The sequence below is a fragment of the Cygnus olor genome, chromosome 2 (assembly GCF_009769625.2).
Source record: "Cygnus olor isolate bCygOlo1 chromosome 2, bCygOlo1.pri.v2, whole genome shotgun sequence".
NCBI lineage: Eukaryota > Metazoa > Chordata > Aves > Anseriformes > Anatidae > Cygnus > Cygnus olor.
In genome coordinates, this window is record NC_049170.1 from 149,202,589 (window position 1) to 149,209,160 (window position 6,572).

The following is a 6,572-nucleotide window of genomic DNA, read 5'->3' on the forward strand; positions in this document are numbered from 1 at the left end:
TGCTACTCTTCTTCCCACCGCCTCACCAAGATGCAGTCCGAATTACACTAATCCCTCTAGCCCAGCCTCACGCATGGCTAACACCCAGAACTCTTTTTGCTGACCAGAGGCAATGTTTTACAAACACGTTGCTGAAGACTCATAGCTCCATGGGAGCTGTGTTAGGATTTCCTCTGCCAGGGAGGAGCTTCCAAGGCCATGTTTTCTGCCATGGCAGGTCTAGTTTCCAAAATAACTCTGATTCTCTCCACATTTGTCTCTCATGAATGGCCTGTAAACAAATATCTCCCAGATTAGCTCTTCTGAAGGCTGAAATCATCTTGAGATGTATCATTTTATCTGAAGACAGGAAATGATTCTTTCCAGTGCGCTTCATTAATCAGAAAACCTGTTTCGATATGGAGCAGCTTTCAATCATTTTTAACTACTTTTATATTAGCTAACTGGTGCTAACTTGACATGGTCTAACTGTTGACCAGCCGTACAGTTCCGTCAACCATTTTCCGTTATCAGGAACTAGCTAAATTTAGTAGACCACAGATTAGCAAATAGCTCCTGCTTGGCACTGTGCGTGCAAAGGGCAGGGGAACTATGGGCAGGGTTGCTATGACTTCAGAAAAGAGAGCATTTTCACTCTAATTTTTTTCTTTTAAGGCTTTGTTCTGGTCTTGGGGTTCAGGGAGAGTGGCAATCAGAGCGTGAACCTCAAGGCTGCTTGGTAACATTCAATATAGTCTTGTTGAGAAGTGGAGGAAAGCCCTGGCAGATGAGCCTCAGCCAGTTATGGCAGAAAGATTAATGTTCCCATAGCTGGGATTTTCTCTAAAAGTGAGGATTTTTCAAGAAGATTGCATTTTCTGCTGTGGTACATCTGGTGTTCAGTATAATTCTGATTTTCTCCACTTTTCTCTTTCACAAAACAAGTAGTATGAACAGTAAAATGAATGTCAGCCCCAAGGTTGAAGGAACCTGTCCTGATATTTGCTATCTCACTTTGTAATTTGGGGGTCCTACAACTACATCCCAGATGTTGATGAATATCTGAGAGAATCAATTCTACAAGGCCTTGTTTTGTGTACATTTAATTAGAATACCCAGATCTTGCCTTTCAGCTGTATGTATGTAACACCCACTGCATGCATCACCTTTTAAGTAGGAAAAAATAAAAAGTGTAATGTCTAATTATTTTTGTTAGCTATGAAAAACAATGTATAGAGCAAGTTTCTATGTGTATAGCTACTATTTAATTTGTGTTTTCAGAAGGAAAATTTTCATTAACGAGGTTAAAAGTTAACATTATATCTGCATTTTATGTATTACATTTACAACTGTGTAACACAAAACATGGCTGAGGTCAGAGAAACTACTATTATAGCAGCATTTGCTCTTACACGTGCTCCACACAAAATATCAGGGTCATTTCTATTTCTCTCTCTCAGTCAGGCAAACTGTTTCTGAACTTTTTTTTCTGGCATTTAAAAAAATACAGCTGCACTGGCCATCAGGCTCTTCCAGCTTCCTACCTGTTTTAGGAAAGATGCGTTTTTCTGTGAACAAATAGATGTTGAGCTATCAAGAAGTAATAGCCCAGAACATACACAGAACAGAAACAAATCTTAAAAACCATAAACATATTGAACACCAATTCCTAGGACAAATTTCCAGTACCTGCTCTGAGATACTCTAAATATATCTTACTGCTTTAACATTCTAGAGCTATTTTCACTGAATATGGAACTTGTAGCAAAGCATGTTGTTCCTTCTACCATGGATTAATAATAGGACCAGGGAGGAGGGAGGACAGGTTTAGGGGAAAGTGTTAAGAAAAGGTGTGATATCCAACCAGCAAGCACACAGTATTGCCTGTCTAGTCAGATGCACTCAAAAAAGTGAAGCATCATCACGGCAGAAAAAGGGATACTTGGTGGTAACAGAAAAATTGAACTATACCCATTCATTCTTTTTTCTTGCTTTGTTAACTCTTTAAATCAGGCCTGCAATACACAGTTAGCAGCTCTGGAAAAGGCAAACCTCAGCAGCAGAAGCCACAATGTCGAGGAGGGAAGGGGGAGAGTTATGGGGCAAAAAAACAAACAAACAAACAAACAAACACTTTTTCCACGTCGTTCTTGGAAAACAAACCAAAACTAGGGGAGGTGAAAGATCAGGGAGGAGCTGTCTTAAGCAGTGCCCTTCCTAAAGGCCCCACACCGAGAACTGGAGCCAAAAAGGGCAAAGGTAAGCGGTGCCCTGAGCGCGGTACCTCCCTGCGGGAGCTGGGCAGAGCTGGCTTGCAAGCAGGCAGTGATGTCCATGGCGAGGAAGGAGGCTGGTGGCAGGCACTGCATCTCTCCCGTAGCCAGACGGACACCGGGAAGGCGGCTGCAGGCTTTGGATTCCACATCTCTTGCTTTTCCTGTCGCCTGGCTAAGTGTGCTGGTCACAGATAGGAAACGAGACAGATAGGGCAGTGAGCGAGTGGCACACGGCGGTGAGCAGCACAGATAGAAACTATTCTTGGGTAAGACACCAGTGCCTTTAATAATAATGTTCATAAACAGTCATGTGAGTGTAAATCTTCTAAATTAAACCATAATTACGTTAGTGTTCAAACATTTCACAAGCACCACGCCAAAAGTACCACATACAAAAGTCTGTACTGAACGGCAGAACAAGTGCAGGGTTAGGAAAGTCCCAGTATCTCTCCGAATTAGCTGGTAATTTGTTGTCATTAGTAGCACACGTACTTAGGCAGCCATACACGACATTCATGCAGGCAGAACTGATGATATAAGCTGTCCTCTGCAGGAGGCGCAGAGCAGCTTCATCCAGGCACGGCTGGGGGTCGCCCACCTGCAGAATTCACCAATGCTTATGTTAATAAAACATACTTGGCTTTATTAAAAAAATGCTTGGCTTTTTTAAAAGAGGCAGGCGCATTAGTTGCTCATGCTAGAATATCATCCTGGGACAAGAAAACATAGTTATCCACTTAAGTTCTTTTCATGATCCTTGTTTTTTGTTTCAGTCCACGCTGTAGACACCCTCACTGATTTTAATTCTTACAACAAAAGGAAAGATAAGCTGTAGAGAGCTTTATTCTTCTATAAGAACTATAAAATCAGATCATATAATTCATTGCAAAAGACATTTGGGAAGGAGAAATTAAATTTGAAATAGCTAATGGATTGTTATATTCATTGCAAACTAAAACTTCTCATTTCTGACATGCACGTTTTGAACTGTTTTTCTTATCAGCCAGCTGTTTTAATTTTTACAAAATCTATTTTATCAGGCTAAATTTACATAAAGTAAACTTCAAGGCAAAGATACTGTTTTTACAGTTTCCAGGATCTTGTAGTTAGAAACCAAAATGGTACTCTGAAGCTTCCTTGTATTTTTATTCTTTCTCCTTTAAAAAAGTGATTTTTGCAAGACCATGTGATTTTGTAATATCTGGCGTAAACATTGCTTTTAATCCAGCAAAGTCTTTGGTTTGAAGGGCTTATGAGATCACTCAAGCAAAAGGAGTTTTGCCAAACAATGGTTTGCAAAATGTGGCCACCTTAAATGGGCACAGACCCTAACCACAGCCTCGGCAGACTGGTTGAAAAAGTACGCTGTTCTACCATTTCGTAGGACACTGAAAATTGTTCCATGCACAGTTATCTCAGCCCATGGTATTAAAACTGCAGCGAGGCTGCAGTTGACGACTGTTGTCTGTACAGTTCCTCTTATTCTAAAAATCTCAGCCTGAAATTTTTGAAGAGCTTTTGAAAAATTAGATCAGTTTTGACCACTCTGAGTTATCACCAAAAAAAATAAAAATAAAATCAAAATTAATTTTTAAATGACAGAATAAAACCCCAACCTTTTACTATATGCTTGTATAGAACATTGAGAAATTCCAATGTCATGTAGTTGTCATTGAAATAAATTGATCAAGGACTTTCTGACTTGTTGCCTGATATAGGAGGTGTATTAACTTATTCAGAAAGTGTTTGCTAGTGTTAAGGTCTTATGTATTATCAATCGTATCCCTAGGGCATGTTCTTTTGTGCTGCCCTGACATGGGGCATAGGCATGTAGGCTTGACACTTTTACCAAGTCAGGTATACACTGACACACGGAACAAGCTTCACCTTGGACTTCAGGATTATGTGCCCCTGACAATTAATCCATATAGACAAATAAAGGAATTTTATGCTTAATTTGTATGTTAACTTATGGACAAGAAATTGCAGAAGCCCGCAGCCCATAAAAGTGTGTCTAGAAGTTATTAATATGAATTTATATAGAAGAGGATTTACCCCCCAAATTTGCATTTAAAAAGAAGTTGAGACTTAACCCTAGAAATAATATGACAAATTTTCCTGAATTCGTATATGCAACTGAAGAGAATTCAGTAGTTATGGCTGTGTCACAATGTTGAATTTGGTGTACTATTCCATATTTGAAAGTTTCAGCAGTGCAAACTGTAAAATTACAAGTATCCAGTAGGTGTCATCTTCATACATACCATGCGTACCATAATCAAGTTTATATATATATATATATATATATATATATTTAATTTAACTAAGATTAACGGTAGGATTCTTAAACACTGGAAGAAGTTTTCTGAAACATATGTGTAAAAAATGATGAATTTGAACTGATACATTTTTGGTAACACTACGATTTCTGGAACTGTCACGTACAAATAATTTACACATATCCATGATAGTATTTACATGCCTAAATAACACCCGTAAAATATGACTGTAGACATACATATTTAAACCTGAAAATCCATTTAATGGATTCCATTTAATTGATATGTCCTTAAAGCAATGTAAATATGTGGTATAACATTGCCTCTGATCCTGTATTGCAAAAATAGATTTAAGATCTTGACTTATGAGAATATTAAATGAAGTTGGAAGGGCCGCAAGAAGGCATGGAACTCTGTTTCCATAAACGGTATTTTAAGCTGTTGATTTCTTGAAATTCCACCTCGTATAAAGAAATATTTTTGTATGAATTATTGAGAATTATCAAGTACACAGATCTGTTTGATTTACATTGTTTTTCATTACAAATGAAATACTTTTATTTATAGTTAGCCGCTCAGTAGCAGTTCGTTTAGCAGCTGGGGAGTAAAGTTACTCAGGAAAGTCTGAATCACTTTGATCCAGCCATCTGCAAAAGTAAGTAAAATAAACACTTTTCACATTTTAAACCCTAACCTCTAACTATTATTTGGCACGAGGGTGGTTACTGGGTCAGAGTTATGCCTTCCACCATGTGATTAAAAAATGCACTTTGTCCATGTACACGGGTTTTGTAACGCAATCCTTTAGCAATCTGGCAACTTTTCTGGTTTTGCTAGTGCAGGGCATGGCTTAGGAAAGTTCATGTGCAACTCTCTTGGGCCCGGTCCAACATCCTCTGAAAATAATAGAAAGGACTTAAGCCGTGAGCTGGGCAGACGTGTGGTAGGGCTGAGCTGTGACAGGTGAAGCCAGAGGCAGGCGTTTGCAGATGTCACCGCGTGGCAGATACCCAAAAGGCATGCAGGGCGACCTCAGCGGGGCCTGCGAACTGCTTTTAATTGGCATGGGTAGTGCGCTGGAAAATGCCCCTGTTTTGGGTGGACTAACGTTGATTACATATTTGCGTTTTTTGTTTGTTTGACCACACCAAGGCAGCTTGACATTTCCACAAGTCAGGTAGTCCGAACACGTGGGGCACCTGTGAAGATGTGAGAGGAAGGAAATGTGATTTCAGAGGAAAACCCTTTTAATTTTTTCTCTTTTCCATATGATCTAGACCTACGGTTACGCATCCAGGAAGGCAGGTCTTTCGCATCACACAAGAAAAAAAAAAAAAAAAGACAATCCAACAACAGGAAATTCTGCCTAACCCGTCCCTAATTAAAAGATCATCACCCCGCCACGCTGCGTGACTCACTGAGAAGCCAGGAAGCGCTTACGGTGGCGAAGGCGGCCCGGGGGTGCCAGGGCAGGCCCAGGATGGCAGTGGGGACCTGGGGGCCATGCTGGGACCTTTGGGGCTGTGATGGGACCCCCGGGGCCATGCTGGGACCCCTGGGGCCGTGATGGGACCCCCGGGGTCATACTGGGACCCCCATCCCTCAGGGGTGTTGTGGGACAAGCCAGGCCTGCGTATAATAAAAATATAATATGAAATAAACGCTTTTATTTGTATTTGTCATGGCGTAGTGCTTTCAGGCTTTAAGGAACACATCCTTATTCACGTCTGATGTGAGACCGCGCGGCTCTTTTTATTATTTTATTGATTTTTAACAAACTGTCAGTGCAGCGAGGGGGGAAGGCGAAGCCTCCGGGGTCCCAGCAGCCCACACCCGGCGCCACCTCAGGGGCAGGGGCAGGGGCAGGGGCTGGGCTCCCCCCATGCCCGCAGGGGAGCACCGGGGGGCGGCGGGGGCCGCTCCCTCAGCGGGCCGGGGCCGGGAGCCGGCAGCGGCGCCCGAGGCGGAGGCGGTGGCGGCGGCGGCGGGGGCGGAGCGGCGCCCTGTGACGGCCCCGCGGCCCCTCCCCGAGGCCCGG

The 6,572-nt window shown here is 42.0% G+C and overlaps 1 long non-coding RNA gene across 1 annotated transcript; it reads left to right on the forward strand.

Annotated features, from left to right (window-relative positions):
• The first annotated feature begins 2,114 nt into the window (after positions 1–2,114).
• LOC121064884 lies at positions 2,115–6,466 on the forward strand. The gene is made up of 3 exons (XR_005816748.1): positions 2,115–2,521; positions 5,102–5,189; positions 5,812–6,466. It is a non-coding gene; the product is annotated as an uncharacterized LOC121064884 (long non-coding RNA).
• Positions 6,467–6,572: the final 106 nt, after the last annotated feature.